The sequence below is a fragment of the Ochlerotatus camptorhynchus genome, unplaced genomic scaffold (genome assembly GCF_037179485.1).
Source record: "Ochlerotatus camptorhynchus isolate MF236.1 unplaced genomic scaffold, CSIRO-AGI_Acam_v1.1 ptg000791l, whole genome shotgun sequence".
Taxonomy (NCBI): domain Eukaryota; kingdom Metazoa; phylum Arthropoda; class Insecta; order Diptera; family Culicidae; genus Ochlerotatus; species Ochlerotatus camptorhynchus.
The window spans coordinates 16,087-37,815 of NW_027041256.1; the positions used below are offsets into that span (position 1 = coordinate 16,087).

General features: G+C 40.9%; 1 long non-coding RNA gene across 2 annotated transcripts in view; it reads right to left on the minus strand.

Moving 5' to 3' along the window:
- Positions 1-17,826, minus strand: part of LOC135715054 (uncharacterized) — a 29,352-nt gene extending 11,526 nt beyond the window's left edge. The window contains exon 1 of one of the 2 annotated variants that reach the window (XR_010518925.1): positions 17,753-17,826. This is a non-coding gene — a long non-coding RNA (uncharacterized LOC135715054). Of the gene's footprint in view, positions 1-17,425 lie in introns of both variants that reach the window. The other variant, XR_010518926.1, reaches the window with a different exon arrangement.
- Positions 17,827-21,729: the final 3,903 nt, after the last annotated feature.

The following is a 21,729-nucleotide window of genomic DNA, read 5'->3' on the forward strand; positions in this document are numbered from 1 at the left end:
TTCTTGTTGATTCAATCATATTTATTTTATGAAGTTTGACAATTCACGCAGCAGAAATAAAAATATGATTATTAATTCAAAAATCCGGAATGATTTGAGATTTGGGCGTAATTGCTTTTAAAAACAAACACGTACTGATTTCTTCTTGAATAAAAGCTCAATCTCACAAACAAACTATACCAAATGATAGAGGAATCATTCCTCTACCTCATAGTGTTATGACTTTTCGAGATTGAGCTTTTATTCGCGAGAAATCGGTGATTGACGTGTTTGTTTACAAATACAATTACGCCCAAATCTCAAATCCCTCCGGAAATAATATGGCCAATTTTTTTTATGTTTTGTTTTCTTTTTCACTGATCATCCTTCGGAAGGGAAGTAAAGCCGTTGGTTCCCGGTTAATTAGTTGATGGGCCGATATGTAGGGTCCAGGTGTGGGAGCTGCCTTTCTGGCGTCGGGAGCATTGGTACTCAGTACGGAAAACAAGATCGACGGAAAAAAATGAAGGAAAAAAACAGAAAATTGATTCTATTTAGCAACTGCAGCTCGAACTGCGGAATACTTACTTACCTCAAGTCTCAAGATTTTCGGAAATTTTGCACTTATTTCCTGAAATTCACAAGTGGGGGGGGGGGGGAGGGGGTAGGAAAGGTTGTTGATAAGTGGGGGAGGGTTTAGGAGAGGTTGTTGATGAGTGGGGGTGGGAGTTAGGATAGGTTGTTGAGGAGGGGGAGATATTGATGTGAAGGGGGAGGGAGAGAGGTTGTTGTGAAATGGGGAGGGGGTTTACATCATTACTTTTCCTCATTGTGGTCACGCCGTGATCCACCTTTAGCCGCTGATTTGGTCCTGCTTACTGCAAAACCAGGTGCCACGCCATCCGAAACGACAATGAGCAAACACATGACAGCAGCGCTGTTTTATATCTTTTCAGGTTCAGAACCTGATAGGATTTCCCGCAGTTTTTTATGAATGGGGCGGAGCAGAAAGTTTCTTTTGTGCAGAATATGTAAAATAGGATGGACTTTGGATGTTAATATAATTGCATATATAGAGGCACCAGATATGTTTCACAGTTATTCTCTGCTTGATCGTCAAGCAGTTCAGTTCGGTGTTAGCTCGCTCTCTCGAGTTGTTTGAAAAGTTCGTGGCGATAGTGTTCACGCTCTCTTTCGCGGTTTGTCGTGCGTGTGTGTGTGCCCCAAAATGGGGAAGCATCGGTCCCGAAGTCCAGCGAAGGTCCAGAACCCCGGTGACGGAAGCTCCGGTGTGCCTACCTCGAACAGGTTTGTTGTTCTCCCCATGGATGGGAATTTCCAGCCAGCTGTGTCGGAAAAACGTAGCAAGAAGAGAAAGAAGAATCGAGACCAGTCCAATGTCACTGCGACGAACGCCAGCGACATCGGTGATTTCGGCGACGCCATCGGCAGCGAAAATTCTGCCGGCCCGAGTGCGGCAAAAGTGAAGCTACCTCCATTGGTAGTGAAAAATGCCCATCTTAATGAACTCATCGCAGATCTAGCGACGCTGGGCGTTAATGCCAAATACAAGTTGGGCAGAGTCGGCACCAAGGTGGTGCTCCGTACCAAAGCGGAGTATGACTTGGTCGTCGCCCACCTGAGGACTTCCAAGGTGGAATTCCGGGGCATCCGAAAACAGGCGGCAACTAACAACCAACCAGGACGCAAGAAGGACAAAGTCCCGGCATTTCGGACGGAGGATTTCCCGCCTCTTCGTGCCCCTCAGCAAAGGCAAGAGAATTCGCGAGTGCATTCCGCTCAAGCAACTTCTGGTGATTCTGCTGGCCAAAGCTCTCCATCCCCCCTGGATTCTGGAGACAACCATCAGCGCAAAACAACAACTCCGATCTGTTCTCAGCGGATGAACTGATGGAAATTTTCGTCAACATGTCCGGTGCTCTTCGTAAGTGCCGCAATAAACAATAAACAATAAACAGATCCATGTGCTCGGTAAGTTCATCATCCAGTATGGTGTCTAAACCGCTAACCATCGCTACCTGGAACGCTTGCTCTGTAAAAGCAAAACAGATTGAGCTTGCCGACTTCCTCCGCAAGCACAGCATCGACGTGGGTCTTCTAACCGAGACCCATCTAAAGTCCGGCGACAGCTTCTGGTTGCCTGACCACAACATTATCCGGCTTGATCGCACCAGCTCCAGGGGGGGTGGTGTAGTGGTCATCGTCAGAAAGGGAATCAAGTTCTGCACTCTGCCCCACGTCCGCACTTCTATCATCGAGGCCGTTAGTGTGGAGGTGGAATCACCAACTGGAAACGTCCGGTTTGTCGCTGTTTACTGCCCACGCCAGTGCACCGCCAACAATGGACTAGGAACTCAATTCAAGAACGACCTGACCGCCATCACCCGTACTAGCTCCCGATTCATCGTTGGGGGTGACCTGAATGCCCGCCATGAAGCTTGGCGGAACTACCAGAGGAACCGGAACGGATGTCTATTGTTCGACCACGCACAACATGGACTGTACACTGTGCAATTTCCAGACGAACCAACTTTCATCTCTCCGGCGGGAAATCCCTCCACGCTGGACTTTTTCCTGTCAAACATCGGACTATCCAAGCCGGAGGTGCACAACGATCTCAGCTCCGACCATCAACCGGTGGTGACTGAAGTCGGTGTCAACGTGGTTCCTGCTAGAAGCTGCCTGCGTAAAGACTACCACCATGTCAACTGGGTGCAGTACGGACGAATGGTGGACAGCAACATCGATGAAAATCCACTGCTCGACACTGTAGCTGACATCGACCGGGCGTTCGAAGGACTCCAACAGGCCATATCCGTGGCTTACGAGGTGTGTGTCCGACAAGTTCCTGTGAGGGGTAAGTTTGTTGCTATTGATTCCCACACCCAATTACTTATTCGGTTGAGAAATGTTCGTAGACGCCAGTTTCAGAGGACTGGAGATCTGGGCAAAAAACGTGAAGTGGCCGATCTGAACAGGCAGATTGCTTCCAGAATGGACTCACTCCGAAATGAAAGTTTCGGGCGTGTTGTCCAGAATCTGGACGACCGCTCCAGACCATTCTGGAAGATAGCCAAGGTCCTGAAAAATCATCCCAAACCCGTTCCACCTCTCAAAGTCGAAAATGATGACGATCGGCTTTTAATTACCCCACAGGAGAAAGCAAATGCGATCGGCAAGCATGTCGCTTCATCGCATTTGCTTGGCTCGACTATCCAAAGTCCGCTCGATGATCAGGTTGCGCAATGCGTTCAAAACCTAGATGTCTCCCCTTGTGTCGTGCCTCCGGCGGATATGATTACAGTACAACAGATTTGCTCAGCGCTGAAATGCACCAAGAACATGAAGGCTCCCGGGTTTGACGGTATATTTAACTTGATCTTGAAGAGACTCAGCATGAAAGTGCAGTCTCTTCTAACCGCCATCTTCAACAGATGTTTGGAACTGCACTACTTTCCAATCATCTGAAAAATAGCAAAAATCATACCAATCCGCAAACCCAGTAAGGATCCAACATTTTCTTCAAGCTACAGACCAATCAGCCTCCTTTCAGCGCTGAGCAAATTGTTCGAGAAACTCATTCTCAATCGTTTGCTCAAGTTTGTCGAGGAAAATAACATTCTCCTTCCGGAACAGTTTGGGTTCAGAAAGGGGCACTCCACCAATCACCAGCTAGTGCGGGTGATGAATAACATCCGAAGTAACAAAGTTGTATCCAAGTTCACAGCCATGGCCTTGTTAGACGTTGAGAAAGCGTTTGACAATGTTTGGCATGATGGACTTGTGTACAAGCTTTGTAACTTCAACTTTCCTTTACATCTGGTTAAAATCACCCGTAACTATCTCCAGCAAAGATCGTTTAAGGTATCGTTGAATGGTTGTCTTTCCGACACGTTTTCCATCCCAGCAGGAGTCCCGCAAGGCAGTCTGCTGGGCCCCTTGCTTTACAGCATTTATACTTCCGACATTCCTCCCCTCGGTGACGGTTGCGTAGGGGGGACGGGGGGGGTTAGGAGAGGTATTTGAGGGGGGGGGGGTGGTAATAAAGGTTGGTGATGAGTGGGGGGGGGGTTAGGAAAGGTTGTTGATGAGTGGGTGGGGAGGTTAGGAGAGGTTGTTCAGGGGGGGAGAGATTGTTGTGTAGGGGGGGGGGGGATTGTTGTGAAGGGGGGAGGGGGAGAGGTTGTTGTGAAAGAGGGAGGGGGTTTACATCATTGTTTTTCCTCATTGTGGTCACGCCGGGATCCACCTTTAGCCGCTGATTTGGTCCTGCTTACTGCAGGACCAAGTGCCACGCAGTCCGAAGCGACAATGAGCAAACGCATGACAGCAGCGCTGTTTTATATCTTTTCAGGTTCAGGATTTCCCGCCGTTTTTTATGAATGGGGCGGAGCAAAAAGTTTCTTTTGCGCAGAATATGTAAAAAAGGATGGACTTTGGATGTTAATATAATTGCATATATAAAGGTACCAGATATGTTTTACAGTCAGTTGTTGGTAATTCATCCAGTGTATGTCTCCTATTAAGCAATATTTGTTTGAAAATGTTGGCTCTGCATATAAAAAAATAATTATTCATACATCATTAGGGTTTGCTTAAAATTTATTTCCCGAAAAAAAAATGATCGCAAAGTCCATGTCTTTTTCGGGTTATTGTTAAGGGGGAGGGGAAGGGGGTTGTTAAGTGGGAGGGGGTTTTACATGCACGTTTTTTCAAGTCTCATTCCTCATTGTGGTGGACACACCATGATCCACCTTTAGCCGCTGACCTAGTCCTGCTTGATGCAGGACCTAGTGCCACGCCGTCCGAAGCGGTAATGAGCAGAGGCATGAGGGCAGCGCTGATTTATATCTTTTCAGCTTCAAGCAGAATAACGTGCAACCAAGTGGTATTCGTTTATGATGACTGGGTGTGGGAAAAAGGCTTATTTCATGAAATCAGTGATAAAATTATCATTTGTACAGTTTCAAAAGTTTAATTACAGAAAAAATTGGAAAAATATTTATTTCAACAGGTTCGTAATGTAATATCCTATCGATTGGCGTATTTGGATTTTAATTTCATCTATAAATGACAAAGTTACAAGCGTTCAAAACCTAACACTCCTTCACCACACATATTTTTTTATTTGCATCCCAGTATAGTCGACAAAGACGTAGTTCTACGTCAAAAGAGCGCAAAATTTCACCTCTACCGAGGGGGCAGCAAATCCACAAAATTACGTTTCATTTTATTTGATGGTATTCATTTGATGAAAGGGACCGTAAAAGCAACCGGTGAACACTCGTGTTTATTTCAGTTACCATGGAGACGTAATTTGTGATTAGCCCCGGTCCCTTTCAAATTGTATCATTATTTATGAACGGCCTTATATTTGAAATGACGTTTCACATTCATCTAGTGATGTCCGATTTTCATTCGAATAATCGTTTAATCGATTAACGAACCGAAAAGTAAACTATTTATAATCGGTTAGATCTTGCCGATATAAGCATTAACATCTCCACAGGATCATCACCGATCGTTTCAAACATGTGCTGCACTCTCATTGGTGGAAAAATGGCAGCACAGCGAACAAAAAAATAATCGATTAGTTGTCAATCGAGTAATTAAAAAATGGGACATCTCTGATTTTGGTGTGATTGTTTTGATAAAAATGAGCGCAAAATTTCATCTCTTCCGAGGGGGCAGCAAAACCACAAAATTACCTTGAATACGGGGGGTTCTCCTTGGATGAAAGGGACCGTGAAAGAAGACACTAAAATAGAAAGTTTTTCTTCCGACAGTTTCATCTTAGTATTCATCTTTGGTAAAAGAGGACACTCAAATAGAAAGTTTTTCTTCCGACAGTTTCATCTTAGTATTCTTCTTTGGTTCTACTGTGATCTGTCAAAAGTTCTTGGCAAACAAATAAGTCTGAAAAAGCTGATGGCAACTATCTCGTGGACAGCCTTATATATATGTTCTCGGTTATTTTTTGTAAAATTATGTACACGCTATTTCAAAACTACCCAAATTTGGGTAGAATCCACCCAGATCGGTCAAACTGAACCGACCCAAAAAATGGGTAAACTGTGTTTGAAGTGATAAGTTGACAAATGAAGAACATTGACATGAATCCGATCGACGTTGTTCATTTGTCAACTTGTCACTCCAAACACAGTTTACCAATTTTTGGGTAGGTTCAGTTTTGACCGATCTGTGTGGATTCTATCCAAATTTGGGGAGTTTTGAAATAGCGTGTACAGCAAAAAGCAAAAGTATGCCCCTCTACTTTCTGTACCATACACGGTAAGAAAAAAGTACCCAAAGTTAAGTTACTTTCACTCAACACGTGGGGCTAGGTAAAATTAAGTTAAACAAGAAAACTCAATTTTGAGTAATCCTGAGTAAAAATTACCTAACGATCAATCGAATGGAATAGGTGAAAAATACCCAACGTACCAGCATGCAACCGGTTTTCGTTGCAACTTTTTTTGTCACTACCCCCCACACACTTCAAATTTTTCGCCGAGATTCGAACAGCCGAGTAGTTTTGCAATTTATTTTGCTGAGATTCAGTGAAACAATTGCCGAGACTCAGCTAACAAATATCATTTTGCTGAGATATCAGCTAACAAACAGATATTTTGCAGATATATCAGCAAAAGTAAATGCCGAAGTAATCGGCTGTTGGAGATTTTACCGAGCTAGATTAAGTGTGTACGGATACCATTCACGGATACCGCATAGAGTTGGGATGATATGCAGAATTAGTGGTTAGGCGTTTCTTATGTTTATGCGGGATATGTATCAAACACTAACGAAGACTCATGCGAGGACTAATTGAGCAGGAACGGAGGCGATGAAGCACAAACAAATGACAGCGTCGATGGCAGTGCACACGGTAAGAAAAAAGTTCCCAAAATTGAGGTAAAATTAAGTTAAAGAAGAAAACTCAATTTTGAGTAATCCTGATCATGAATCCACGTTGACCAAGTTGACAAAAAAATAATAAAACGGAGCAGACTGGAACCGAACCATGGACGTTGAGATTACGGGGCCCGTGTGTTGACCACTCGTCTATCAACGCTTGTGAAAATGAAATGGTTAAAGGCGCATAAGAGCAACCTCAATGAAAATAAACTTATATTTGAGTTCATTTATTATTACTCAATAGTTGCGTTAATTTTAACCAACGCCGCTTTTCTGATTCACTCAACGGCGGACCTCAAATGATAGAAGCCAACGTTGAGTTTTTTTAAACTTAATTTTGAGTATTTTTATCTTGCCGTGCAGGTTGCTATGATTTTCATCCAATATTAAGTTAAAAGTACCCAACGGTGAAAACATAACGGTTGAGTACTATTAACTGAAAATTGAGTTCTTTTATACTTTGAATCGCAGTGTGTTTTAGTTAAATGGAATGTATCGATAAATATTTCAGGATATTCTTCGTAAATTACTTTACGCAATACAATTTACTAACATGTACATTTTAAACAACTACGGAAAGTACTAATTCAATAAATAATGACAAATACTACTTTTGAGCTAAACGATGATTAACAGAAAATTAACTTAAATTTGAGTTCATATATTATTACTCAATAGATGAGTAAATTTGACCCAACGCCGCTTTTCTGATTCACTCAACGGTAAACCTCAAATGATATAACCCAACGGTGAGTTTTTTTAGACTTAATTTTGGGTACTTTTTTCTTACCGTGTAGAGAGCGTGCAGATATCCGGAGTGATTTGAGATTTGGGCGTAATTACATTTGTAAACAAACACGTCAATCGACGATTTCTCACAAATAAAACCTCAATCTCGAAAACTAATAACACCATCAGGTAGAGGATTGGTTTATCTATCATTTGGTATAGTTTGTGTACGAAATTGAGCGTTTATTCGTGAGAAATCAGTGATTGAAATGTTTGTTTACAAAAGCAATTACGCCCAAATCTCAAATCACTCCGGATATGATATCCGACTATGTTCGTTTGAAAAATATTCCTCTCCAATAAATCTAAAAAAGAATTTTTAAATTTTTTAAACTTTCTTTTTTTAAGTCCATGTAAACAAACCACTGCCAGATGTCAAAAAAGTTAGGTTACCCCGACGTGCACCGTGTGCAGCCTGGACTGTAAATTTTACTGAAAGATCGGTAAAGTTTACCATAGCGTAGCATAGTTTACCATAGCACGAAAAAGGCTTAACAAGTTTTGTGTACATAAGTTGATAGACCCGTTTCAAATGTTACGTGAGTATTATTCATGTGTTCATTTTTAGTAAACAGGGCCCCACTGTTGTGTCACTTTTTGTCGAGTGAGTTAACTCAAATCCATCCGTGCACTCGTCTACAGACTTAGAAATTATTACCGTATTCGGTAATTTTTCACCGAACTTTCAACAGCTGAACGTTCGGTAATCGAAACGATTACCGAACGATCGTTAAACAGATTTTTTGATGAGCTGTCAAAGCTCAAAGGTAATTTTTTACTGAACTGTTCCGTAAATGTAAATTTGTTGATCTTTTGTATTTTTTGGTTTTTTTTTTCCGGTGAATTAAAATGTAAAGCTTTTTTTTGCATTCTTATTTGCGAGATTTTATTCAATGGTAAAAATATATTTTAAAATAACACATATTGCTCGCTGGAGTATTCTTTTCGCAGGTGGCTGCTTTCATGGAGATGCCAGTCCAGAAACATTGACTGGAACCTGATCCCGAAAGCACAGAATTCCTGGCTGTGTCTGAAGAGCAGTCATAAAAATGAAAGAAATAAATGTAATAAACAATATTTAAGAGATGCATTATTCATCCGTATTTGCGAACATACCTACACTGTTTTCACTGGTCCACTGTTTACTTTAACACTTGATATAAATATGACCGTCTTTTGATTTGACAGTCTAGAATTATTTACAGAAGTTTGGTAAACGTTTCTGTAATTTGCAGTTTGTTCGGTTTTTTTTTTTTTTTTTTTAAATATTTTTTAAAAAAATTCGGTGTTTTGTTTGTTTTACAGATCTTCCTGTACTATTTTTACTGAGATTGTCAATATAATAGCCAGATTACCGTCACTTCAGTAAAACGTTACCGAATGTTGGTAAAATTATTTTTGTTTACCGAAAAATCTGTAACATTCTTCATTTGCCGATTATTTTCGGTAAAAAAAAAATACCGAACAAGGAAAACATCGCTAAGTGTGTATATAGTATTTTCTTACAGCAACTTACAGAAAGCTGCAGCAATTCTTATTCCTTCACTGAAACAAAATCCATTGGAAAAAATACTATATTGCTAGTTTAAATGTAGTTCAGTCACCAATAGATTTTTGCAGAAAACAATTTAATTTAATTGTATTATTATTTTTTTCAAAATTACTATGCATTTGAGCAAGCCAAATTCTAGTTTTGATGTTCGGTAATTTTTTTTACGGTTTTGATCTGTTAAATTTAATTTTACTGAGCGATCTGTAAAATTGCTTCAATTTTCTACTGACTGTCAAATAAAAACAAGTTTTCGGTAATTCCTATGTAAAATTACTGAAAATTTGCATTTATTTTACCGATGTACATTGTAAGCCATGAAATGTCATTCAATCTCAACTGTTCAGTAAAAGTTTTACCGACTGTCAGTGAAAATTTATAAATACTGACGAAAAATGTAAAAAATACAGGAGTTCAGTAATTATTACCGAACACTTCAATAAAAATCACACCTGTCAAATCTTCGCCATTTTCACAAGTTAAGCGGTGGAAAATTCAAGTGTAAACCAATTAAAAGAAAATTGGGCGCATATTTGCAGAAACAAACTTGTAAACCATTGAAATGGAAGACGTGTTAGATGTTCTAGCGGCTACGGATGCGGAAGTAAGGGAGCTTTTCAGTAAGTACTGTTTATATGTTTTTATATGTTTTCATTTTTTAGCCCTCAAACAAAATGGCTGGCGATCGCATAATTTGCTTTTTCTGTCGAGTCCCGGTTCCGGGATATGTAGAAAGGCAAGGACGTCACATTCAATGGCATATCCAACATCAACATTTTTTAGCTAACGTCTCCTTTTACGATTGCACAGTGCGTCAATTTCGAATGCGCTACCAACATTTGGGATCGTTAAAAAGGCATATCAGAGAAACACATCTTCTGGATTCTAAAAGCTCGTGTTTCTAGTGATGAACTTGATCAGCTTGATAACATTGCCCAAGATATTGATCCTGTTGAAAATGCAAATGAAAATTACTCACGTACGTCTTTGGATGAAATTAAGCAGATCGTAGCCATGAGTATTGCCGGCTGACAGCTAATGTCGAAATTCCTCACAATAAAGTACATGAATCTGTGATGATTTGCAAAAATATTGTCAATCATGTATCGAAATATCTTGAAGAGCTTACGGCATCATTTTTGAAAAAAACCGAAATTGATATGAATGTAAAATCCACCATCGATTTTCTGAATGAGTTCAAAACACTTGACTTATTTGGAAGTGTTAGAACTTATATTATTATTATTTATCTTTATTAGGGAGGCTTTCAGCCTTGGGCTGGTTCGCCTCCAAGTTAGAACTTATAAGCAACAGCAGATATTCCTAAAATCACTAGCTGTGAACGTTCCTCAGCCATCTCTTAAGTGCATAGGAAGTCGTGACGTCATTCGCTGTGTTGATGGTATCAATAAAACTGTCCGCGTCAACGAAACCTTCATGTACATCCTCATAATTTAAACACTGAAGCTATTGTTTCGAAATCCTGCAACCAGATTCCTTCTAACAGAAGAAGAATACTTTAACCAATCGACACCAGGCGTTAGAGAATACAACTCATCATGTACAGGACTGCTTTACGAGAAAAATGATTATTTTAAAAAATTCCCACATGCTGTACGCCTTTCGTTATATCAGGATGATGTTGAAGTTGGGAATGCGTTTAGCTCAAGAGCTGGAAAAAATAAAATTTCAAACTTTTGCATAAAGGTTCAAAATTTTCCTGCACAGTGGAATTCGTCTCCAAAAACCATTTTCCCTGTAACATACGCTTTGTCAAGCCAAGTTAAGCAGTGTGGGTAGACAAAATTTTGCAACAATTGATTTCGGATCTCAAAAAGCTTGAGGAAGGAGTCATAGTATATTACGGAACCGAAAAATTTGAATTACGAGCTACTGTAACTGTGTTTTGTGGAGATACGTTGGCAGCCCATGAAGTATTCGGACTACTTGGTCCTGAAGCAAACTATTTTTGTAGGATCTGCACAATTTCTCGACCAACATTTCATGAGAATCCCACTGCAGAGTTCCCAAATCGAACAAGTGAATGGTACAATGAGAACTTACAAGCTGTTAGAAATGCTGAGATAAAACCATCAGAATGCGGGTTAAAAGTCACTGGATGTAATTTATGTGGGAAAACGGGATCGACCAGCAGGTTATCACAGCGGAAAGAACCCGACACAAGGCAGAAACTCGGGTGAACGCGTAACGAGGCCAGAAAAGAAAACGCAACACGGAGCTCGGTACGAAAACAACTTTATTCGCGGTCGGTACAAAAGTAACTGAAAATCGTTTCTGTTCTTTACTTACTCTTTCTCCTCTCTCTCGTTCGTCGACTGGTTTGTCGACTCATCGTCAGCGTCGCAGTGGTGGCGTATATAAATATCGCCCCCACCAACACTCCTCCTCGATATTGGAGCTACGCACCACGTTCGACTCGATCGTCCCCGTTGGTCAAGCCCAGCGTAGTTGCAAACTGCTTCTGCTTCACGCATCCGACAGGCTTGATCAATACATCGGCTACCATTGTCTCCGAAGCACAGTAGTTTAGGATAACGATTCCTTTCTGCACCAAATCCTTCGTATTGTGCATTCTGGTATCAATATGCTTGGATAATCTTGATTGGCGCTCGACCTCCACGAAACTTATACAGCTAGTATTGTCCTCGTAGATGACAGTCGGCCCACGTTGTTCCGCATTCATCTCTGCCAGCAATCGCCGCAGCCATACAACCTCCTTGCAAGCTTCGGACAGAGCGATGTACTCAGCTTCCATGCTCGACAGAGAAACATTTCCCTGCTTCCTGCTGGCCCAGCACACTGTTGCATCTCCAACTTCTCATCTCGGACAGGAAATCCAATACGGGATATCTGTCCGTATTGGATTTCCTGTCCGAGCTATCACTAGCCCAGTCCACGTCACAATATCCGATCAACTTAATAGGCTCCACTCTGTTCGTCGACAACTTCAGTTTATAGCAATTTGTACTCAGAAGGTATCGATTCAGTTCAGTCCAATCAGCTTCTACCGGACTGCTAACACACCTTCCCAAAATCGCTACGCTCGCTGCGATGTCCGGCCGAGTGTTCACCGAGACGTAGAGCAGCGCTCCAACCAGGCTATCGTAGCGCTTATTGTCCGGCAAACTCTTGCTGTCTTTCCGGCTTTGATAATAGCCAACATCCAGCGGTAGTTTTGATCCTTTTGCTTCGCTAAGTCCGTATCGGTTTGCAACCTTCTTCACATACACCTCCTGATCCAGATTATAATATCCTTCACCGTCCTTGGTGACGCGTATCCCCAAGAAGAACGAGATTTCTCCTAGAGATGAAAGCTTCATCCTATTCGCTAGTTCCTTCTCGGTTTGCTTTATTTCGTTGACATCGGTGCTCGCAAGCAGCATATCATCCACATATATTAATAAATAGACTCGTACGCCGCTTCTCAAAGCCTTGACATACAAACATGGGTCCGCCTGTGACTGTTCAAACCCCAACTCCTTCAATATTGCGCTGATAGTTTCATTCCACACTTTGGCCACTTGCTTCAACCCATAAAGACTGCGCTCTAGCTTGCAGACCAGATTCTCCTTGCCTGACTGCACGAATCCTTTTGGTTGCTGCATGTATATATCTTCCTGCAACCGCCCGTGAAGATACGCTGACTGATGCACGCTCATCCGATGATGTCTCGCTACGGTAAGCAAAACCCGCAAGGTATTCTGCGAAGCCACTGGCGCGAAAACTGTGTCGTAGTCTATACCAGGGCGTTGTGAAAACCACTGTGCCACTAAGCGTGCCTTAAAACGGGTTACATTGCCAACGCTGTCTTCCTACCTTTTAAAAACCCATTTGCAGCCTATTGGTTCTCGTCCAGCGGGCAGCTCCACAAGTTTTCAGGTCCCGTTTTGGATGAGCGAGTCGAACTCCTCCTTCATAGCAACCTTCCACAACATTTGCTCAAAGTTCCCGATTGCGTCCTCGTAGCTCACAGGTTCTTGCTCGACAGCCATGGCTACGTCCACCACATAACCTCGCAGATGCTTCGGAAGTACGCCTCTTGTGCTCCGAACTGTTTGCTGGTTCTGATCTTGAACGGCTCGGCCGACGGGATCTTCTTCCTCGGTTTCGAAACCGTAAAATTCTTCTTCGGACTCTGAATTCTCCTCCTGAATCTGCTGCTGTGCATCCTGCTCCTCCTGAACCTTGGCATCGTTCATTCCCAAGTCGAGCACCACACAATCTTCATCCTGCTTGCCATACCGACGATCCATCATCATGGAACCATTCTGCAGCTCCACAAAACGAGCGTCTCGGCTTATGGTAATCTTGTTGGTCTCCGGATCGAGGACGGCATACGATTCTGGATGTAACCGGCAGTCATCACTGCCTACCCCCAGTACTGCTTCCCGAGACCTGCGTCGAGCAACATGCAGGTTGCCATTTCCTGGAGGCTGTGGTTCTTCCGCTCCGCAACTCCGTTCTGCTGCGGGGAGTAGGCAGCCGTGTACTGAGCTTGAATTCCCTCCGAGGCATAGAACTCGTTAAGCTCTTGGTTCACATATTCGCCTCCGCCGTCGGATCTAATGACGCAAGGCGCTCTTCCGAATTTTGTCCTCGCATGTGCCACAAATCTCTTGATGCACCCGGCTGCCTCAGACTTTTGCCTTAAAAGACAGACCACCGTATAGCGACTGAAGTCATCAATTATGGTCATCAAATAACGACAATCTCCGGGTGTGACCGACTTCATAGGACCACACACATCTGTGTGTATCAAATCCAAATCCTCATTTTGGGAAAGGGAATACGAGAAAGTTTACCTTGCAGGCAGCGTTCACAGACTTGCCTAATTCCACAGTCAGTCACCTGGAAGCCATCGCTGAGTTCCTCCGCTTGGATGCGCTGCAGCACCGTAGGGTCACGGTGTCCAAACCGCCGGTGCCAGGCTCCTTGCTCAGCCGTGCATCCTGTGCCACGCTCAGCTTGTGCAGGTTTCCACTAAGAACTGCCACTGCAACCACTTCTCTTTCCATATTCACCACTGTGCACCTTGACGCGCCGAATTCCACCTTCAGTCCCTTTTGTGTTAACTTCCGAACCGACAACAAACTACTGTCCAGGTTCGGCATGTACAACACATCTTGAAAGGTAATGTCTCTCACGCGGCCGTCATTGTCAACACACTTCACAACACCTTCGCCGATTCCGGCCGATCTGGTCACAGATCCATCGGCCAACACAACATCGATCTTCACATTTTCATTCAGTTCCCGAAAAAAGGCTTTCTTGTTCGTCATGTGGCTCGAGCTGCCACTGTCCACGTACCACGAACCGCTGCACCGATTGCTTCCAACCGTGAAGCAAATCGGGCTTTCCGTTTCGACAGCCTGTTTGGCTTTACGCGCACTTCTCTTCTTGTCACTTCTGGAATCTTCTTCTTTCTTCTTATCCTGCTGCAACAACCGCAATCACGACGAAAGTGACCGGGCTTACCGCAATTGTAGCACTTCTGCTCCTTCCGCCCTTTGCTTTGCAGCTTCATCGCAGTTTCACTACACTCACCGGAACGCTCCACTCTGCGCATATACTCGTCGACCAGCCGCTGTTTGACGAATTCGATCGTCTGATCTGCGTCCGGACGGCTTTCCATCGCCGTCACCAATCCGCCATATGATTCCGGGAGGCTGCGATAAATCATCGCTACTTTCAGTGGTGTTTCGAGCTTCTGACCGGCGCACTCCAGTCGGTCAAATAACTCCTCCAGCTCGAAGAGGTGCTTCTCCACGTTTCCTCCTTGCGTCATATTCAGGCTACAGATCCTTCTGAGCAGCGACACACGGGATGTCATCGTGACTTTGTTGTGAAACTTCATCCTTCATCCATCTTCATATATTATATTAGGTAACAGTGAATCTGTACCACAGACAAACAAGCAAAACTTTCAATTTTGTCGGTGTTCCAATCATGTGACATGATTGTTTTACAGTTTTCCTCCTTGAATCTAGTTCTCCAATCGACGTATTAAATAAGAGCACACAGTATATCCAAGTCTGTCGTGATAAATGTCTTATCAAATTTTTCATTATAACGGTCAAACGAGAGCAGTAAATTTTTAAGTGTAGTTTCGTTTTGTCTGTGGTATTTTTACACTTATGCGGAACGGTTTATTTTGCTTTTGTCTATATCTGATTAATCAAATGGGTGCTTATTACCCGGGCACCCCAACTCACACAATGAAAGTGGGGATTCTTTTATCTCAAGTATTAGTATACAAATTCATTAGGTTACATTATTCATTTCAGATCTCTATCGAATGCCGTCTTCTCAACCCAAAATGTTTAAATTTCAGTGAAAAGTTCAAATCCCTGTAGGGATTAATCCTTGCAGAATATGGTGGACATTACCGGCACATCACGAACGGTAAATACTCTTGATTGAATAGTAAAACTTTATAATGCATGTTCAACAATATCACTTATGATTTTTTTTATAGATTTTTTGAGGACACTGGCCATCATTCGCTTTAAGAATCCTAGTCGAGGAGCAAACGTTTGCGAGAGTCCAATGCGGTCAACGACAACCCTCTTCATGGTGTTATGGAATGGTTTCAGGTAATTCTTTTTTGTGTTTTTATATCAAAGATTTCTAAAAAAATATTTTATTTTGTCAGGATGACGGCCTTCCCCCATCCAAAGATGTCCCTGTTTTGCAATTCAAAGGCGACATCTATGCAGACAATTGCGATGGCTACATCGTTTTCAACAATTGGAGCATGTGTATCAACAGTAATTACGAGTACTGCTTCCGGGTGTTGGTTGAGTCGTTTCCGGTGCTCAATGTCAGTTGCCGCCCTTCCGACAAACAGTTTTTTTGTTTGCTTCCGCTTTAATGGGTATCGGAACACTAACGACGACCGGTGGAAAATTTATGAGCAGTCTCAAAAATTTTTTTCTTTGTTATCCTTTCGGTTCACCTACAACTTGCAATAAGTTTGAAAGAATTAAGTTCGCTGACTCGTTGAATACACAAATTGTCGTGTAATATATCGAATAGCATTTAATAAAAAAAAAATATAAACAACAATTTATATTGTGCGTGATTTTTTACGAAGTTCCCTATCCTTGACTTCCACTGTGTTTCAGTAAAAACTACCGAAAGAACTGTAATTTTTGGCAGTTGACGACGTTTCTATTTTTACAGATTTTTTTTTGTAAATTTGACCGAACTTCAGTATTGAGTGATGAGGTGGTCGGTATTTTTTGACAGCTGAGTGTACATTGCAAGTTTGCCGATCGTTCAGTAAACCAAACTTTTACCGAACTCATTACCGAATGTTCAGCTGTTTGAAAGTCAGTAAAATGTTTACCGACAACTGTAAAAAAAAGTTGGTGTGATAGTTTTGCCAGAATCATAGTAAATTCTTTAATATTCATAGTAAACTATACTGAATTGATAGTAGATTTAACGGCAATAAGCGTTGCGTAGTTATATTAAAAATAAGTGTTTTCTACAAAATAGTATTCCTAACCATGGTCCTTGTTTCAGTGTTGGCTCATAACGAAAAGTGTGCAGACGACACCAAGACGATACAACGAATACGAATACGGATACGAACGCTTATAAAATTCCGACTTTTGAGGAGTGTATTAGAAATGCAAATACAATACAATCTTGCATTTTTTTTTGGGTGTAGGCAGGTGGCTTTCAGTTCCGATGAGATAAAAACTGGCAGCTTACATAAATTCATTCGAACCTTTTTCGATAATAATATTTGGTACAAGTGGCAGCACTTATTTTTATTGAACATCTTCTTTTTTTCACTTAAATCGATATTTTTGAAGAAAAAAAAACATCAAATATCCATGCCTAATTTTTTTGAATAACTTTTTGCAAACAGAAAGGTCAATTGTTGTGGGATTAAAACTAATAGCCTTCGATAATCCATCATTTACAGTAATATTTAACACTTTACAATGAGTTAATTTTTTTAGATATTACATTTTGTTTCTGCTGTCTCATCTCAATAATAGGTGTAATAGGCTCAAATATTACAAAAAAAAGTACAGGAAACACTTACGGCAAATAGCCATAGCCAGTTGGAGTGTGCAGAAGAAACACGTCTAAAATATTAGGGAATTTTCAACAAAACAATCATGCTCTACAACTTACCTGGCACCCCTGTTGTTGTGGAAGTGGCAAAATTTTGTTGGAAGAATGATTGCTGATGTTGGTACTGCTGGGAAGATATTAAATTGGGAGTGGTAGGGACAGATGAGGAGTCAAGATTTTCTGGCCGACCCATGGCGCTTTGGCTGCCAACTTGGTAATGATGGGCATGAGTTTTATACGACTGTGAATGTTGTACGCTGTGGGAGGCACTAGACTGGGGTTTGTGAAGGTGCATTTGATTGTAATTATGTTGAGGATGAGCCTGTAAATATGTGTGCTGTGGGGTCGCCAAATGATTCTGATTTGATCCGGATGAAAGAAACTGACCCAATCCTAAACGGGAACTCTTCCTTTTCAAAATTGGTGCTGATACTTGGCGATTGTAGATCTTTTCTTTCTCTGAAAAAGGTAAAGAATTGTTAGAATTGTTATTTCTCGTAACTTTTGTTAAGCTCCGTAATTCAGCGTACTCAAGACCTCATTTCACGTAGTATCAAACATCGAATAATTTGAATTTGTTCGCAAATTGTACACTTGTTTTTTGAACGATTTAAGCGTTAGTAGTAGTAATAAAACAAAAATTGCGAATACATATTAACATCATGCTGATATTAAGCATCATACCAACCATTCAAAACTATTTTGGCAGGTGAGGATACTCAATCCTGGCTGTTTTTCTATACGTTTCACATTTCCCTTAAACAAACCTAAGTGTATCCAAATTTTTACGCTTGCCATAATTTATGAATCAAAGTGAGACCTATTGGAGAATATTAGAACTATGAAAACGACGATGATTTCAAAATCATGTACGGCGAGATCTGTAATCTTAAAAAATGTCTAGTATTGTTGGGAAAAAAAACTCAAGCGCTACTCATAGAAGTTTAATATAAATCAGTTTTTTTTTCTGCTAAACTTTTCTCTTAAACCATCAACAGCCATGAATGTTCATTTGTGGTAGTCCCAATAAACTCCTTTTATCCAGTACCGCAATCGGTGTAATAGATTAAAGGAGTATAACCATAGAGGTAACTCTAAGACCAAAAGGTCTCGAAGAAACGTGCTCAACTTTTTAGCTCAGCTCTGGTACTATCTTCGGTCCCAAGCTAATCGATGTACACCGGTTGGCTGTACCATAGAGGTTGGTTATACCAACAATCAATACGAAACTAACGATTTTAAATTGGCTCACTATTTGACTAGCCTATTGGTCCCAAGGAAATTGATTGACGTACCCCATTCTAGCCGAAATTCTAGTACTACACTTTGTTTGTTTTGATTTGCTCTGAAAGTTTTACAGATAAAATGAGGGGTTCGTGGATTTTCCAATGTTTCGAGGGGTACATCGATTAGCTTGGAACCGAAGAGAGTACCAGAGCTGAGCCAAAAAGGTGAGCACGTTTCTTCGGGACCTTCTAGTCTTAGAGGGAAGGGAACGACTCTATCTACGATGCAAAAAAGATTGTGTTTTGCTGTGGCTAGCTGCTCGCACGCTGAGTAGATAGAAAGAAGATTGATGACGATTCTGAAGATTTCCTGCAAAAAGATGATGAGCGATGCAAGTAGATGCGACAAATGAAAGAAGATTTTTCGAAGATTGGTTCGCTAGTGTGAGATTTGTTGAGCATCTAAACTTGAGATTTAGATGTGTCGCCCCCCTCGTCTTAGAGTTACCTCTATGGTACAACCATAGAGGTAACTCTAAGACCAAAAGGTCCCGAAGAAATAAGCTCAACTTTTTGGCTCAGCTCTGGTACTATCTTCGGTCCCAAACTAATCGATTCACCCCGGTCAAAGTGACAGACGACTAACTGGCGAAGAAATCAATTAAAATAATGAGGTTCGCTGTAATAGAATTTTCTTAGAAGCTTGAGCCATCATCCACCAGATGGGATAGTATTTTTGTTTTGGTTTTGCACAAAGTTGATTTTGTGTACAATGATTCTTTGACAGTGTGCAAAGAGTGCGTATCATTTTGTCATTTTTTTATGCATTTCAGTTTTGAGTAGAGTGAAAGAGATAGAACCAAAACATTCTAGTACATTTGGTGAAAATGCTAGTTCAATCCAGCAGTAGTGTTGCCATGTGGTACAATCCAGTAGTAGTGGTGTTGCCATGTGGTACACTGAAAAATTGCAATAGCAGGTTAGTCATCAAAGTTTTCGAGCCGCTCCGTCTGTCACTTCGTTTGTGATAGAGGTAACTCTAAGACTAGAAGGTCCCGAAATAACGTGCTCAACTTTTTGGCTCAGCTCTGGTACTCTCTTCGGTCCCAAGCTAATCGATTCACCCCTCGAAACATAGGAAAAACCAATAACCCCTCATTTTATCTGTCAAACTTTCATAGCGAATCAAAACAAACATTGCGTAGTACTAGAATTTCGACTAGAATGGAGTACGTTAATCGTTTGCTTGGGACTAATAGCACAAACGAAGTGACAGACGACTAACTAGCGAAGAAATCCATTTAAATAATGTGGTTCACTGTAATAGAATTTTCTTGGAAGCTTGTGCCATCATCCACCAGATGGGTTAGTTTTTTGTTTTGATTTGAACAAAGTTGATATTGTGTACAATGATTTTTGACAGTGTGCAAAGAGTGTATCATTTTGTCATTTTTTTGTGCATTTCAGTCTTGAGTAGTGTGAAAGAGATAGAACCAAAACATTCTAATACATTTGGTGAAAATGCTAGTACAATCCAGCAGTAGTGTTGCCATGTGGTACAATCCAGTAGTAGTGGTGTTGCCATGTGGTACACTGAAAAATTGAAATAGCAGGTTAGTCACCAAAGTTTTCGAGCCGCTCCGTCTGTCACTTCGTTGGTGCCACTACTACTAGATTGTACCACAAGCTGCACAAGTGCACAAGCTTCCAAGAAAATTCTATTACAGTGAACCACATTATTTTAATAGATTTCTTCGCCAGATAGTCGTCTGTCACTTCGTTTGTGATAATACCATAGAGGTAACTCTAAGACCAGAAGGTCCCGAAGAAACGTGCTCAACTTTTTGGCTCAACACTGTTACTATCTTCGGTGCCAAGCTAATCGATTCACCCCTCGAAACATAGGAAAATCCACTAACCCCTCATTTTATCTGTCAAACTTTCATAGCGAATCGAAACATACATAGTGTAGTACTAGAATTTTGGCTAGAATGGGGTACGTAATCGATTTGCTTGGGACCAATAGGCTAGTCAAGTAGTGAGCCAATTTGAAATCCTTAGTTTCGTATTGATTGTTGATAATACTCTGCTTCGAGCGTGATTAGCGATAGTTAAGTAAGATGTATATGAATACTGTCTGATATATTTCATGGTGAAAAACTGGCGATATGTAATGGGTGGGAACAGACATCTAGAACCTAATGGAAAATCATATACCTAAGTTTGCACTATGAGAAAATTGAGTAAAATATACCTGTTTTCATGATGAATATTGCTCACTAAAAGATATAGCTTATAAGATAATTATGTTTATTTTATTGGAGTTGCTTTAAACGATTTTTGACGTTTGTTGATATGTGGCGTGTAAACAGACATGTAGAAACTATTGGGCAGTCATTTAACTTTGCAGTACAGGAAAACATGTATATCGTATTTTAATAGCTTCCTTTGATTTTTGACGTTTAAAGATTGTAAACAGATCTATCCCAATCATTTTATAGTCACATAGATTTGCCTTTTAAGAAATCCAACAGCAAACATTTGTTTTGGCATGTTTGTGTGGTTCTGAGAAAAATATCGCTCCCAATAAAATAAAACTTACATGCTTGTTCTTCATAAACTATTGAAACAATTGTCAACGATGTTATCGTACACTCATTAAAATGATTAGTCGAACTAAATATAGCTTACAACAATGATACTGTATTGAATAATCTTTGTTTGTTATTGTTCCATAAGGTAAGGGGTTCCGGAAAAGAATGTATTGAAATTGAAAAAAATGATTTTACTGCAATATTTATTTGCTAAGATTTTAATTGTAAGCCTTCTACACACACTTTGAAATTATCGCTGACTTCGATAATTTTTACCGAAATCTGATCAGAAATCGGTAAAAGCTACTTTGAAACTAAATCTCTACTAAAATGACAAGATATGATCATTTAAACAAGGTTGAACATGTTTTGAATCTATTTTCAGGTCAAAGGTCAAAGTTTTACCGAATGTTCAGTTGTTCTGATTTCGTTAAAATTTACTGAACACAGAATCAAAATCTTAGTGTGCACGGCTAATTCAGATTCCAGCACTAGTACTCGAACTTCATGAACCAGTTCCATGAACTCATATAATGTAGTCGTT